The sequence below is a fragment of the Gekko japonicus genome, unplaced genomic scaffold (genome assembly GCF_001447785.1).
Source record: "Gekko japonicus isolate JY-2015 unplaced genomic scaffold, Gekko_japonicus_V1.1 scaffold2970, whole genome shotgun sequence".
In the NCBI taxonomy this organism is placed as follows: domain Eukaryota; kingdom Metazoa; phylum Chordata; class Lepidosauria; order Squamata; family Gekkonidae; genus Gekko; species Gekko japonicus.
The window spans coordinates 177,531-194,416 of NW_015172102.1; the positions used below are offsets into that span (position 1 = coordinate 177,531).

At 46.7% G+C, this 16,886-nt stretch overlaps 1 protein-coding gene across 1 annotated transcript in view; it reads right to left on the reverse strand.

Annotated features, from left to right (window-relative positions):
* The window catches only part of KCNQ1 (potassium channel, voltage gated KQT-like subfamily Q, member 1), a gene marked incomplete at its 5' end in the record, with an annotated part of 104,803 nt that overhangs the window by 87,171 nt on the left and 746 nt on the right, over nt 1-16,886 (reverse strand). The window lies entirely within an intron of this gene.

A 16,886-nucleotide genomic window follows, 5' to 3' on the forward strand; every position in this document is an offset into this window, starting at 1 on the left:
AACAGCTCTTATCAGAACTACGGCTTGCCCAAGATCAGCCAGCCAGGTGCAAGTGGAGGAGTGGGGAATCAAACCCGGTTCTCCCAGATTAGAGTCCACGCACTTAACCATGACACCAAACTAATAGCCAACAGAGGTACCCTCCTCTGCCTAACACTCTTTTAAAATCAAGAAAGTTCTTTTTTAAAAAGGAGGGATTCAAAATGTCTAGAGTTCCAGGAGAACTTTATCATCCCCCCCCCCTGAAAATATACATCAGGTATTAAAAAGGGCTGGGCTGTAGTAAACTATAACATTGGTGCCAACAATAAGAGAAAAACAGCCCCTTTAATCAAGGCCCTGAAATAGACACCTTCACTGAGGTTTCACAGTACAAATGTCCTCCACTGGCCTATCCATCAAAGATGCTGTTTATGTGCAGATAAAGAAGTTGAAACAATCACACACATTCTTTTACACTGTAAACTATGGTAGATAGAGACACCAGCTAATTTTCCCTTTACTTGCCCAATTTAAACCCTTGGACAATTGCTTGAAATTTGCAGATACTGTGCTGCTGAAATATTTGTTGGAAGACACCAAGAAGTCGGTAATTCTGGTAGTAGCAAAATATTGTTTTTTAAGCAATAAATAAATGAAAGTTTTTAACAGAAAACACAGGCTAAGGCGAATTCTAGATAAGACTTAGAATTTGGGGAATAGAATTACGGTTTTAATAGGGGGTTGTGGCTTGTACTATGATTGTACTATTGTCTCTGAGTGTCTGTGATTGTACTATTTTACTATTGTACGATTTTACTGCACTGCTGCTCAATGGGCCATAATAATCAATTGGATTTGGAGTACAAATGTGATTTCATCAACAGGTTATAAAGCCAAATAGTTAACGGACTAAGAGGACAGGAATCAGCCCTTAATGCACACCATACAACTACAACCACACTTGTGGTGCACTCATAAACAGTTATACCCATCTAAATCCATTGAGATCAATGGGCTTAGAAAAGTATAATTCTTCTCAGGGGTCATTTCGTAGAAAAAGAGGTACAAGAGCTCATTAGCACAACTCATTAGTATAACTTATTTGCATATGCCACACCCCCTGACATCACCGGAAGTGTGTCAGAAGGCAACACCTACTGCTCAGGCTCCACTGGACTGTTTTGGATTGCTAGCTATTGGGGCGGGGGGGAGGAACGTGCAGATCTGTCCTCGCAGAGGAGGGAGAGCTTGTACCTGAATAAAACTTAGTCTTAAAGGTGCCACTGGACTGTTTTGGGCCAGGAGGGCGGAGGGGGGGCTCTGCAACTTACCTGGCTGCTTCTTGCTCTGACTGAGGGCTGCTGGGAACAGGGGGTGGGACTTGTTGCATGTGCCCACCCCCTGGGCTCTTTTCTGCCGGAGCTCCGCTCCTGTGCGCTCCTGCAGGAAATGACCCCTGATTCTTCTTATGATTTGACTGCTGGCATGTTCACAGCCCAAACAGTAGAAAACGAGACCGACGATAACGATCCTACAGCTCGCCACTATTATTAACTACAAAGACGCAGTGCAACGACAGGATGGAGGAAGCGAGGATGGTTGGTCTGGTCCGTGCAAAAGGCAGCTCATTGATTTCAAGATCTGTTACGTACGGGCTGCATTCCTTGTAAGTGTCAGTGTTACTACAGCTGCCACCACACAAGTGGGGGAGGGGAACGACACGGGGAATAAAATGTTAGGTCGACGTTTATACACAAATTCCGTGTTAATTTCTGCAGATCAATTCCTGTGCAGATATCATGCATATGGGTGGAGGGGGAAGCAGGCTGTCTCCTCCAGAGGAAACAGACCCCCAGTTGCACGATCACACCTCCCTTCGAAGCTGTAGGCACAGCCCGCCAGTGTGTGATCAGACGCAACTGTGGGTGGGTCGTTTCTGTTTGTGTGCTGTTTCCTTCCCATGTGCTTAAACAAGGAATCGGTGAACCGCACCTCCACACTGAGGGCTCCCTATGGAGTTTGCGATGGTAAACATACTGCCAAGGGGGGGGGACAATGGCACGGAGTCGGGACAGCCTGATCAGACCATCCCGACAGCATGAGAGCGTGCTGGAGCGATCAGGCAGGGGAAAGTCCGTCCGTGGCCTGTCACGACCCATTTCCAACCGGATTTTCCCTGGTGTCTTTTAACTCTGCCAGTTTGGTGTCGTGGTTAAGTGCGCGGACTCTAATCTGGGAGAACCGGGTTTGAGTCCCCACTCCTCCACTTGCACCTGCTGATGTGACCTTGGGTCAGTCACAAGCTCTGGCACAGCTGTCCTTGAAAAAGAGCAGTTTCTGTCAAGAATTCTCTTAGCCCCGCCTACTTCACAGGGTGTCTGTTGTGGGGAGGGGAAGGGAAAGGAGTTTGTAAGCCGCTCTGAGACTCCAAGTGAAGGGCGGGGTATAAATCCAACCACCTCCTCCTCCTCCTCCTCCTCCTCCTCCTCCTCTTCTTCTTCTTCTTCTTCTTCTTCTTCTATTGTAAGCCGCTCTGAGACTCAAGTGAAGGGCGGGGTATAAATCCAACCACCTCCTCCTCCTCCTCCTCCTCCTCCTCCTCCTCTTCTTCTTCTTCTTCTTCTTCTTCTTCTTCTTCTTCTTCTTCTTCTTCTTCGGAGCAGAACAGGTTGCCGATGGCCATGGGGCACTTCCCAGATGTTGTTGTCTGATCGCACCCTTGAAATCCACCCGGCATTCACGCCTATGTCGGGTCTAATTGTGCGTATGATCGCAGCCTCTGTGTACTCCCTAAACCTACCTCATCTCTGCAATCTGAATAGGGTATGCAGGCCCAGCTGTGTGAAGAATAATGGACTGCATTTAAAAAAAATGAAATAAGCAAGTTGCAAAGTTCCCAGTACTGATAAGAAGAATACCTTACATTACCACTCTAGTTCCATTCAGTGATGGGGGAAGATAGAAGCTGTCCCCCATTATATGCAAGTTAGCTGAACCCATTCAGATAACAGTTCCCCCACACACACACTCTAGAAAGGGGGGGGGGAAGTCTCTTGGGGGTGGTGGTTGACATTGGGGAATTTCAGACAGGCGATAGATTCCAGAAGGGAACCGGTTCTCAAACGGGTTCTGGTCTGTCATTTCAGACAGAACCCGTTTGAGACCCGGTTCCCTTCCGGAATCTATTTGCCATTTCATACACAAATGCTTCAGTCCTGTTTAGGAACCGGGACTGAAGCGTTTTACCTGTCATCCACTTCCAAGTGGTCTCCAGTGCCCTCTCCGGGTTCCGATACGCTTTATTCCCGCCTTTTTTCGCCCGCGCGGGCGATCTCCGGCTGTTTTGGTTTTTTTGAATGTTTGATTTATAGCATTATAGCGCTATAACGTTATAAAGGTATAACGGAATAGCATTATATCAATCCCATTGGAATCAATGGAGTGTTTTGTTATACTGCTATAGCGCTATAGCCCTATAAATCGAACGTTTTTTAAAAAAATCGATCACCCGCACGGGAGGAAAACGGCGGGAAAACAAAGCGGTACAAGTCTGAAATGCCAAACCGCTTCTGATCCAGCTCATTTCCGGTAGGGGCAAGCCCTGTGTGAAATGGCAGCCCTGTACCCATTCACTTCAAAACGGATGATTGCCGGCTTGAAACCAGGTGAAACTGGGTAATGTGAAACTCCCCATTGAGACTGCTCCAGGTACTCTTCAATGCAACACTGAAAATATCCAGCTCTGCCACACACACAAATGTTAATATTAAAAACAACAATGAAGAGTAAACAAGAAAGGCCTTGTATGCACCTTGATATCAACATTTAAATAGATTGTGGCCCCAGTCACATGGGCCAGATAACGCCGGGGGGGGAGGCTTGGCTTTTCACGCTGGCACCATTTAACGTGCCAGAACGCGATCAGATGCCACCGCGGCAAATCGGGGTTTTGTTTGTCAGAGCGTGTTTCCGGCGGGCGTCAACACAGCGAGAGGAGCGCGCTTGAGCGATCACACGTAGGTATTCCACCGACGGCCCGTAGCAAACCATTTGCTAGTAGGCTTTCCTGGGTATTTCTTAACTCCGGATCTTTGGGCAGAGGCTACGGGTTGGCAATGGCCGGCAGGGCTCTTTTTGTAGCAGGAACCCCTTTGCATATTAGGCCACACATCCCTAATGTAGCCAATCCTCCAGGAGCTTACAGAGCTCTTCTTACAGGGGCTACTGTAAGCTCTTGGAGGATTGGCTACATTAGGGGTGTGTCTCCTAATATGCAAATGAGTACCTGCTACAAAATGAGCCCTGGAATGGGTGTGCTACGCTTGCCAGATGTGCCCTTGTGATCACGCCTGTATGCTCCGCCCGACATTCGTGCCTCTCCTGCCACAAATCCTCCGTGTGACCAGGGCCTGCAATGCCCTGCATAAGCAAGAGTTAAACTGCAGAGGAGAGAAGTAATCTAACACATGTGATGTTGCATGTGAGTTATATATCCACTCCAAAAAAATGTACCCTTATAATTCTGGCACCAAAACTGACAACAAAATGAGATCCCTGAGAGAACAGCCTTTTGCAGGCATACTCCATATCCCTTCGTCCAGGAAAATGTTGAATCCACTTGGATCGTGCGCTTGGATTTTCTTAGATCATGCTGAGATAACAACATTCTGCTGCGTCTTGGCACCGTAAAAGCCCTTGCTTATGAAAAGAAAAGAAAAACATAGTCTCACGGGGAGAATACGTCCTCGAATTTACTTTTTCCATCGTTTAAATATTGAACTCTCAAACAATTTTACACAAACATGCCTCATTCTCCTTATGAGTCATGTCCAAAACCCTCTTACACCAATATTTTAAAAATGTGAAGTGCACATATACCCCATTCCGTGGCGATCCATTCACTTCAGTTTGTGTTGAGTCATTGCCAGCAGAGAACTATAAACCAAAATCCTGCCAGCACCGCCACCTAGTGGCGCACAATTAATACTGCAGCCTCTTGTCTATCTCAGGTTGCTAAAAAAAATAATTAACAAACCTTCACCTTGTCGCTGTGCATACAAATGTCACAAGCAATAGCTCTTAAACTCCTGTTCTAGATCAGCATTTCCCACACTGGGGCCAAGTAACCCTAGGGGTCCACACCCCTAGGTGTGGGTCTTTGTGAGTCTTTGGCTCATGATCTGTAGGATTCTGGCCATTGCCTTAATTATGTCACCAAAAAAGTCAAAAGGGAGCTGGTATGGCTACAGTGTGATGAAGAAAGTCCCCGGTTTAAAGCTTGCTTCAGCTACGAGTTCACTAGACAGCCTTGGGCAATTAACTATTGGCTCAAACTCAACTCCGCCCTCCCATCTGTAATATGGATGAATTAACAGTAACCTAATTTACAGGACTGTTGTTGCACGGTATACTGAGAGAATGTATGTGAGCCCTCTGAATATTTATTTATTTAAATTTGTACCCCCACTCTCCCCGCCAAGGCAGGCTCCGGGCAGCTCACATAATAAAAGCACAACAACAATAAATATCCTAGAACTCTAAAAAACAATCCATCAAACCATTCGTTCACAATTCATTAAAACCAACTTACGTTATATTAAAGTGCTAGCAGTTAACTTATAATACCAAAAGATGGTCTCAGACATTCTTTAAATTCACTTGCTATTCAGCTCATTGGTCGTTCTCGGTTTCGGTCGGCGAGCACAGCCTATCACTAATAGACCAGGCACTAGGCTTCTGTTCTTGTTAGGCTGATGGTAATAATGATAATAGATGGTAATGCTGGTAGTCTATTTTTGTAGCAGGGACTCCTTTGCATATTAGGCGACACACCCCTAATGTAGCCAATCCTCCAAGAGCTTACAGTAGCCCCTGTAAGAAGAGCTCTGTAAGCTCTTGGAGGATTGGCTACATTAGGGGTGTGTCGCCTAATATGCAGAGGAGTGTGTCACCTAATATGCAAAGGAGTTCCTGCTACAAAAAGAGCTCTGCTGGTAGTGATGGCGGCCCCTAATTGAAGGCCTGGTGGAAGAGCTCCGTCTTACAGGTCCTGCGGAACTGCAAAAGGTCCCGCAGGGCCCTGATCTCGTCCAGGAGCTCATTCCACCAGTATGGAGCTGCCACCGAGAAAGCTCTGCCCCTGGTTACAGCTAGCCTGACATCCTTGGGCCAATTGGTTTTGTGACCCTGACCAAAGTGCTCTCTGGGGTATATATGGGGATAGGCAGTCCCCTCAGGTATGTCGGACCCTGGCCATAAAGGGCTTTAAAAGTAAGAACCGGCACCTTGAAGCGAATCCGGTATGCTATTGGCAGCCAGCGCAATGCCTTCGGGACAGGCAGGATGTGTTCCCTCATGGGGAGACCCATCAGACGCCTGGCTGCAGCATTTTGCACTAGCGGCAGCTTCCAGATTTGCGACAAGGGCAGCCCCGTGTAGAGAGCGTCACAGTAGTCTAATCTCAAGGTGACCATCGCGTGGATCACTGTCGCTGGATCGTTGCGTTCGAGGAAGAGAACCAACTGCCTGATCAGCCAAAGATGGTAAAAGGCCGACTTGACAGTGGCTGCTACCTGGGCCTCCGTTGTTAAGGAGGCCTCCGGGAGCACTCCCAAGCTCCGAACCGCCGGCGCTGGCACCAGTGGCGCCCCATCGAAGGTCGGGAGTGGGACCCCTACCCCCGGACCGCCCTGACTCAAGCACAGGACCTCCGTCTTCATCGGATACCATTTCAGGCGGCTCAGTCTAAGCCAACCCGCCATGGCTTTCAAACCGCTATACAGATGCTACAGTAATGCTATATTTTTAACAAAATCCTTGTTCGGTAAAACTCACATCAAAATTACCTTTTAGCCCTAGCAGGTTTGCCGTCTCTAAGACCTCATATTAATCACGGTATCAAATCCTAAACTCCTATGTGGGGTGTCATTTAAAATAATCCAAGGCCATTTGAGTCACCGTTGAATCAAATTTACATTAATTAGCATTAACATACTGAGCCAGTTATGGTACTGGGGGTAGAGCGTCAGACTAGAAGCCGGGAGACCCAGGTTCAAAATGCAGCTCTGTCCTGGAAGCTTGTTGGACAGCTACCTTGGACCAGTCACACACAGTCTCAGCGTAATCTATCTCACAGGGTTGTTGTGAGGGTTAAACAGGGAAGAGGAGAACAATATATGCCACATTGGGTCTCCATTGGGTAGAAAGGAAGGGTATAAATGAAATAAACACACACACTGTTTTGGGCACTTAATGAACTGGTATCTCATCTAGGCTGATTTTTTTTTTTAATGTCTGAGTATACTCTTTATATGGAGCTGCGGTGGCTCAAGTGGTTAAGACGCTGAACTGCAGGCTGTGGAAGGTCAGTAGTTCAGCAGTTCAAGACCCGAGTTGCCGCATGACGGAGTGAGCTCCCGTCTCTAGTTCCAGCTCCTGCCAACCTAGCAGTTCGAAAGCAAGAAATTGCAAGTAGATAAATAGGGACCACTTCGGTGGGAAGGTAACAGCGTTCCGTGCACCTCGGCATTTAGTCATGGAGGCCACATGACCATGGAAACGTCTTCGGACAGCGCTGGCTCTTCGGCTTGGAAACGGAGATGAGCACCGCAATCCTAGAGTCAGACTCGACTGGCTCTCGAGCAAGGGAACCTTTACCTTTACTTTATACTCTTTAGGATGCAAGGAAGTTCAGATTCAAGAAAGTGCCCCCCCTTCCGTTTACCCGTAACAATACAGGTCACCACACTGTGTAACCCCTCTGGGTTTGTGGGAAAAAAACACACAAAAACAATAGTCCTGATACTTTTCCAGATACTCTTCCTGTTGTCTTATCCCAATCACCATCACAAGATTTCGTTTCCTTTTCCAGCTATGGTGCAAGATTGTTGTTGTTTCCCCCCCGCCCCCCTGCCTAACACCTGCTAATGTTTAAAAACTTGCTTCTTTTTATTTTATAAGATTGGTTTCTGCCTTTTTGCTTCTCCCAGAAGCATCTACAGCAAGTGTTGCCATCCATTTACATTATTCACAGTCAGAGCAGTGAAAATCTGTTGTCCTCACACTCCTATATATATATATTTTTACACAGATGTGCCATTTCCCCTCTTCAGTCTTAAGAGAATTCCCAGCAACAATAAAGTTTACATTTTTAAAAACAAGACCTCCCTTCTGCAAATAATGGGGAAAACAACCATACTTTTAGCCCTCCGCCCAGAAGGGTAAAATCAATATTGCCCAATCAGCTGCCTAGAAAGAACACAGTTAACAGAACAGAACAGAATATATTTCACTTCATATTTAACAGAACTGCAGACGGCCTGGCCTGGTACAGATAATGGCAAAAATTTATCACACTACATCTCACACAAAACAATATTCAATAAATGTTGCCACTAATATCTGTACAGGAGCCAGAAAGCACAAATGCAAGACAGGGCAAAAACAGGATGTAAATGTTAAATTGGCAGTCACCAGCCCCATCTCACATGAGAGAAGTTTCACTCTCTCCATGGTCAGAAATAACTTGCCAAATGCTGTCTTTATGGACTATCCTCTTAGCCTTAATACACATGAGCAAGCTGGCAATTTCCTTCCCCATGTAAACAACAGAAAACACACTAGCACTTGTCACTTTTTTACTTGCAACAGTTTATCATCAGCTCCCTAGAAGAACAAACAAGCACCCAAAGTTACCTTTGTACAAACATACTGAGCTGTACCTAAACTGCTTAAAAACTGACTCTCTTATACAAATGAGTGTGGATTCTGAAAGCTGATCCCCGGGAAAAGACAGGCCAAGATTTTGTCAACGTTAAATATTAATAACATATATAATGACAAACACCCAAGGTACACAACAACTGCAGGATTAAGTGCCTGAAGAATAGCCAGTCAAATGAAATATAAATGTTGGCTTGCCCCAAGAAATTAAGTCAAGTAATATAACACCAGTCACTCCTACTGAAAAGCTTTCAAAAAGAACAGAACAGCCTGGGCATGGTTATTTCTCCTGCTATCATGAGACACTCCTATTCAGTTCACCTAGGACACAGTATATCTATGGAACACTCTTTTTTTTTGGTATGAATACTTAAACGCACTCAACAAAGAACAAGTTTAGAGTCCAGTGGCACCTTTAAGACCAACAAAGGTTTATCCAAGGTATAGCTTTTCTCCGGTTTTCTTCCTCCAAGTACTTTCAGTGGAATAGTTAGGAAATTTGGGGGAGCCCCCGAACAAAATAACAAGCAACCCCCCCCCCTTATGAAATATTTTCCTTCAAAATAAGTGAAATGCTTTTTAAGACAAGGTTTACACAACCTTTAAATTTTGGCTGTGCCTTCATTTCAGATGTGACTCAAATAGTCTTGTGGTACAGCAGTTCGAGACCCGAGTGCCTCTAGTTCCAGCTCCTGCCAACCTAGCCGTTCGGAAGCAAGAAATTGCAAGTAGGTAAATAGGGACCACTTCGGTGGGAAGGTAATAGCGTTCCGTGCGCCTCGGTGTTTAGTCATGCCGGCCACATGACCACGGAGACATCTTCGGATAGCGCTGGCTCTTCGGCTTGGAAACGGAGATGAGCACCGCGACCCTAGAGTCGGACTCGATTGGCTTTCGAGCAAGGGGACCTTTACCTTTACCTTTACACATGTTAACAGAATCCCATCTATCGACTTGGTTGATTAATATAGAGGGGGGGAATTCTATAATTGGCTTTCGTTTTGACGATTTGGTACCTCTGTCTGAGCAGAAGGCTTTTTCCTTACTCAAACAAAGACTCCTTGACATAGAGGTGCAAGATCTGAGAAGACTTGCGCACAGACACTGCTCTCCCTTGAGAATGGGACTCTCCTTCAGCCACATTTCCTCAGGATATCTGGCTAGACTGATTCAGCCCCATCTCGGTTTGACGTTCTTCCCTCAGCTGTTTTATTGGCAAGGTTCAAGAAAATTCCCTATAAAGATAGATTGTGCCCATGTGGGATGGGGGAAATTGAATCTACTGGACACGTGCTTTTGTACTGTAAATTCCACTGTGACATCCGTGTTGCTTACATTGAACCTGTGATGGACCCCCTTTTGGGACGATCTTTATTGTCATTTCTTTATTGTCTTCTCATAATATAGAAATTCTTGAACCTGTAGCAAAAAATTTTATGAGGTATGCTGGGGAAGGTCAGTAGTTCAGCAGTTTGAGACCCGGGTGCCGCATGATGGAGTGAGCTCCCATCTCTGGTCCCAGCTCCTGCCAAACTAGCAGTTCAAAAGCAAGAAATTCCAAGTAGATAAATAGGTACCACTTCGGTGGGAAGGTAACAGCGTTCCGTGCGCCTTGGTGTTTAGTCATGCCGGCCACATGACCACGGAAATGTCTTCAGACAGCGCTGGCTCTTTGGCTTTGGAACGGAGATGAACACTGCAACCCTAGAGTCGGACTCGACTGGCTTTCGAGCAAGGGAACCTTTACCTTTAGGAGGAGAGGCTCATATTAAGGTAATTTGGAATGTACTACCCCCCTCCTGCTATCTTGAGACGCTATGCTGCACATTGTATTTTATGTCTCATGCCAATAAAGGTATTGTATTTGTATTTGTAAAACAAGATTTAATTAAAAGTACAGGATAAAAGCCTGAGGACTCCCTCCCCTCCCTATTTTTTCACTGGAAATCATGGGAGCACTTAAAAAAAAACCCTCTTTTTCCTTTTGGGATGAATTAAACTCTTTTTAATACAAGATTTTACTCACTCAAAAATGTATAGTACAAAAAAGTCTGAGGACTTTAAAAATTTTCTGTTAAAATTGGAGGTTTGGGGGGAACACTAGGGAAAAAACTCCTATGAGATATATTCTTCCTTTTGGAAATAATGAAATGTGCTAAGAAAAACTAGGCTGCAGCAGTTTGTTGTTCTCTTGCTTTAGCATTGGGTATATTTGTAGACGTACTTGTTGAAAATTAAATTATTTACAAGTGGGAACCCACAAGGACTTGCAGGAGGCATCTCACTTCCCCCTCTCCCACTATTTTCTCTCTCTCTTTCCTGAAAGTCCCCATAGTCTCTCCTCTGATCTCTGTCATCTGTAATTCCAGATGAACTCCAGCTCGCACCTGGAGGCTGGCAACCCTAGTTCCCAAGGAGGAAATGGCTGCTTTGGAGGGTAGAGTTTATGGTATTATACCCAGGGGTCATATTGTAGAAAAAGAGGTGCAGGAGCTCATTAGCATAACTTATATGCCACATCCCCTGACATCACCAGAAGTGTGTCAGAAGGCAACACCCACCGCTCAGGCTCCACTGGACTCTTTTGAATTGCTAGCTATTTGGGGGGGGGGGACACGCAGATCTGTCCTCACAGAGGAGGGAGAGCTTGTACCTGAATAAAACTTGGCCTTAAAGGTGCCACTGGAGGGGGGGGCTCTGCAGCTTACCTGGCTGCTTCTTGCTCTGACTGAGGGCTGCTGGGAGCGGGGGGTGGGGCTTGTTGCATGTGCCCGCCCCCTGGGCTCTTTACTGCCAGAGCTCCGCTCCTGTGAGCTCCTGCAGGAAATGACCCCGGATTATACCCCTCTAGGTCCCTCATTCCTCAAACTCCACCCTCCCCAGGCTCCTCTCCCAAATTTCTAGGAATTTCCTAAACTTTCCCCCTCATATCCTCTTCCTACCTAATTCCCTCCTCCTCAGCCATTCAGCAACCTATCTTTTATCTGCCTCCCAAATTCAGCTATATTTAGTCTTTACTTACTTTACTTAATCCACCTTTCTCCACTGTGGGGACCAAAGCAGTTTGTACAGTTCCGCAGGGCCTGAAGACAGAGCTCTTCCACCAGGCCTTTGATTAGGAGCCGCACCAAACATCTGGGAAGTGACCCTGTGCCCTGGCTTACAACCTACAGCCTGTCTCACCACATACATAATCTGTCCAATTGAGCTGGTGTGAGAATACCATTTAGACTGTCACCTAAGTAATACTGTTTAACCTTGAAATTTCTGCTCTTGCACTTTACTTGAATATTGTTCCGGCACTTTAGGATAACTAATATTTAATTGTTATGGTGTTTTTATGAATGTTTTTAATTGTACTTATATATGTATTTTTATGTAAGCCACCCTGAGCCTGCCTTGCGTGCGTGACTGAGACCTGGGTGCAAGATGGGGAGACTGTAGCTCTCTCCCAGTTGGCTCCTCCTGGGTACTCGGTCCTTCACCAATCCTGTACTAAGGGGTGAGAGGGAGGAGTGGCGTTGTTCATTCGGGAGAGTTACACCTTCAGAGTGCTCCCGCCACTGAAACTCACGAGCCTACAGTGTGCTGGCTTTGTCTGGGAAGTCGGGGAGAGTTTGGCTATCTGGCTGATGTACTGACCGCCCGACGCACCGGCAAGTAGCCTGCCATCCTTGCTGGAGGCGGTATCAGGCTGAGTGCTTGAGCACCCTCAACTGTTAGTCTTGAGTGATTTCAACGTCCATGCTGATGACGCGACCTCCACGCAGGCAATGCACCTGGTGTCATCCATGGCAGCACTGGGACTCTCCCAATGTGTTACGGCCCCCACTCGCTGAGCAGGGCACACGCTCGATCTGATCTTCGAGCGGGGGTTACGGTGGACTGGATTACGACTACGGCCGTACCATGGTCGGACTATCATGCCCTGAAGGTCCATGTGAACATGCCACGCCAACCCTGTTTGGGCGGCGAGCATATTTTAGCTCGCCCATGGAGCCAAATGGATCCTATGCAATTCCAGATGGCCCTGCAGGATCCGATACCCCCTGGCGGCTCGTTGGATGAGCTAGTCAAGGACTGGCAAAACCGACTCTCGGCGGCCATCGACGAGATCGCTTCTCCGCACCCTCTGCGCCCCCGTCTAAGACTTGCTCCATGGTTGTTATGTATTGGTATACATATGTCTGAGCTTGAGTTTCAACCCCTCTGTAAGCCTGGTATTGTAAACTGCACAGTCTGATTGGCTGCTCTGCGAAGTAGTCCAATCAGGGTACAAGAAAGGCTCTGGAGGGAGAAGCATTCATTGGTCGTTATGTTACTATTCTGATTGGTTCCTAATTCACAGGGGGGCATGGTTATCCAAGTCCGGGTAGTTTAAAAGAGAGCCTGTTGCTCTCCTGTTTGTGTTCGTTCTTGTCTTGTTCAAATAAAGCTGAATCACTTGTTAATGAGCTGCCTGAAGTCTCGTACTTAAGAATGGTACACACAGGAGCTGAGGGCGATGAAGCGGGAGCTTAAACGACCAGAGAGACAATGGTGTCGCGCTCTCGATGAAGCGGCAAGAGCATCCTATAGGACGTTTATGAGATCCTATGAGATAGCAGTCAAGGCTGCGAAAAACTATTTTTTACGCAGCTACGATCGCGTCTCCGAGCTCTCGCCCGGCCCAGTTATTTTATATATGTTGTTAGCCACCCTGAGCCCGCCGAATGGCAGGGAGGGCGGGATATAAAAGTAAATATAAATAATTTTTAAAAACGAATGAATGAATGAATGACAGATATTATTCTCTTCTCCTTTTTATCCACACAACCACCCTATGAGGTAGATTAGGCTGGAAGCCTGGAACTGGTCCAAAAATCATCCAATGAGCTTGCACAGCAAGATAGGGATTCGAAACGGGGTCTCACAGATCATACTCTGAATCTCTAACCACAGCACCACGCTGGCTTCCGTAGAGCGGCTGCTGTTGAACGGTAGCAAGAAGCCAGGTCTAGGTCAGTCATGCAAGTCAGATGGTACCAAGTCACTCAAGTTGCTTCCAGGCCTGGGGTTGGCCAACCTCCGGGTGGGTACTTGAAACATCCCAGAATTACAACTGAACTCCAGAGAACGGAAATCTGTCCCTCTGGAGAAAATGACTGCTTTGGAGGGTGGACTCTGTGGCATTCTATTCAGCTGAGGCCTTTCCCATTCCCAAACCTGGAGCTGGCAATCTTAGGCTCAGGCCTGGCCTCTCCCCCTGCCTCTTACTGAAAAAGCCAAGCTTGGAATACTGTGGTTGCCTAGGAACAACCAGTAAAGGAATTTGTTGCCTAAAACTACAGGTGCTCCTTTTATCATTTTTGGATTTTTTTTAAGCTGCCCAGAGGGGGGGGGGAGGAGGAGGAGGAGGGAGAGGGAGGCATGATGGTACCTGTCTCTGTTCTCAACCGATGGCCCGTTGGAGCATCTCTGCCTTGCAAGCCCTGCGGAACTGCATCAGGTCTTGCAGGGCATGGATGTTATTTGGCAGAGAGTTCCAGCAGCCAGGAGCCAGGACTGAAAAAGCTCTGGCCCTGGTTAAGGACAGCTGGATGTCTTTGATGACTTGATGTCAACCCTCCCCCCCAAACCCCCCAAAACTAGTCCACTGAGCTTGGGTGCTCCGTGGAAGCAAAACAGGCACGGGCAGCCCACCTGGATCCTGCAGAAGCTTCTCTGAGCTTTCAAAGGCGAAAAGCAGGACTTAAGAGAAAGCAGCACGCACATAAATAAAATGTGAACAAGCCAGTGTGTTACATAGCCCATTTGGGCCTGTTCTCTTGTGAAGAGTAGATGGCGGGATTTGCATTTCTTCGCCTGAGGCAACGGACACAGTATATGTTCATTTTCTCAGCTCCTTGGGTTTTTACATGTGTACAGGTGCAGCTGTTTGAGCCGCCTCTGCCAGATGTCAGTCCACAAGCGGCTGGTAACTTTTCCACAGACCAGCTGCTTCCCAGTGGTAAGAACAGGAGGAAGCGAACATCCCGAAATATGCTGCCGCTTGCAGTGCGCACCACAGACCAAATCAGGCGTGTGCTTTAATTGAAGATACGCTGGGGTGTGTGGTCAGGAAACAGAAAAATGGATAACAAGAACAATTAGAAGAGCCGTTCTGATACTTTTAAGTCGGTGGGGAATGGAAAAGAAAGGTAACAGAGAGAGAGAGCTTATGTTCTTGAGAGAGAGAGAGAGAGAGATTTCACATTCTTATGCAAACCTAGGGCCCTTTTCTGGTTTGCAGAAAGATCTTTCTTCCTCGTTAACAGCTCCAGTCACCAGATTTAAGTAGCCAAAGATATCCCAACCTCACTATTAGAATATAAGATACTTTTTGAATTCCACAAATATGCCAACTAATACACTGAAATGCTAACAAAGTTCTAAATGGTGCATGAGATGGTGCATGAGATGGTTAGACAGTGTCATAGATGCAACGAACATGAAGTTGAGCCAACTTCAGAGGATGGCGGAAGACCGGAAGGCCTGGCGTGATCTGGTCCATGGGGTTGCGAAGAGTCAGACTCGGCTGTGCGACTGAACAACAACAACATTGTTCAATTGGCAAATTAGGTTTGTGTTGATAGGAAAATAAACACTAGATATATTTCAATGCCCGCAATCCCCAACAGATTTTTTTGGTATGACTTCAACATTTCTGGAAATTTAAAATCTCGAACCACACCTAGAAATAGAGCTGGTTTTTAAGATTATAGGTAAAGGTTTCCCTTACTCAAAAGCTAGTCAAATCAAACTCTAGGGGGTGGTGCTCATCTCTGTTTCCAAGCCGAAGAGCCAGCGTTGTCTGAAGGCGTTTCCGTAGTCATGTGGTCAGCAAGACTAAACACCGAGGCACATGGAATGCTGTTACCTTCCCAGCTAAGCGGTACCTACCGTATTTAGCTACTTGATTTGCTTGCAATTTCTTGCTTTCGAACTGCTAGGCTGGCAGAAGCTGGGGCTTTACACATTTGAAAATAAAATCAGTAGTAGAATGTCACATTGGGTGCGTTCAGACGGGGCATTTGCAATGGAATAGGTGCCGGTTGCAATCGGTGAACCTACCGGCGTTCACACGTAGAACATCTGCCTTCCGTCCCTAACCGTTGCAAAGTCCTTTAAACCGTTGTACTCTGCCACTAGGTCCCCAAGTGGTGGTATCCTGAGTACAACGGTTGTAATCGGTTTACCCCCGTCTGACCGCACTCCACTGGTGTCTGGCCACTTCCGTTCCCCGTGAAGAGCCCGGGTTCTCCCGTTTTCCGCCCGCCATTTTTTTTAGGTTGCTGATATGCGCTTGGGCGAAGCGTTTGTTTTTTTAAAAAAGAAAAGGCCCTTAGTTTAACTTTCTGGAGGAGTCCGGGACTTCAGGGAGGCCAGTTTGGGCTTTAAACTTTAAAGGTAAGTCCTTACCTTTACACTTTAAATGTAATACGGGGTGTTTTGAGCATGCGCAAAGATCGCCATTCTGTGGATGGCTGCCTATGCGCATGCTCAAATTGAGTGTTGTTTTTTTAAAAAACAACAACAACAACAACACCGACGCCCGCAGCATGTGAACGGGCATACAGCGATGGGCTCCGCTGTGAGGGCGGTAAGTGTGATCGCATTTCAGCCGGCATAAACTGCACCGGTTCCAACCGGTACAGTTTATGCCAGCTGAAACGCCCCGTCTTGAGTAAAACACCACATGGAGTGCAGTGATGGGGAAATGCTATTCAAAGGCATACGAACATTCAGGAGACACCCAAGAACACTCTGTAACCGTTAGACATATATCTTTTTAGGGACAGAGAGGTTCCACCACCCTTAACTTGCACAGCCATACATTTCCTGCCAAAACGGGAAAGCAGGCACAGGAGGTGCTTATTTCCCACAGTGTTGAGGTAGAACAGGTGCCGGCTAGCTAGCTGCAAAACCAGATTTATAACCATCTCAGAACTTAGCAATCAACCTCTCCTTACACATTATAATGAATGGCCTTGCAGGGCAGGAATGGGGCCCCCCCTTCATCCTCAAGCTGACAACATTAGTGACAGGTTGGCTTTTGACAAAGGTAGTATCTTCATATTCTGAACTAGATTCTGTAGGCTCAGGCAGGGGTCATTTCGTAGAAAAAGAGGTGCAGGAGCTCATTAGCATAACTCATTAGCATA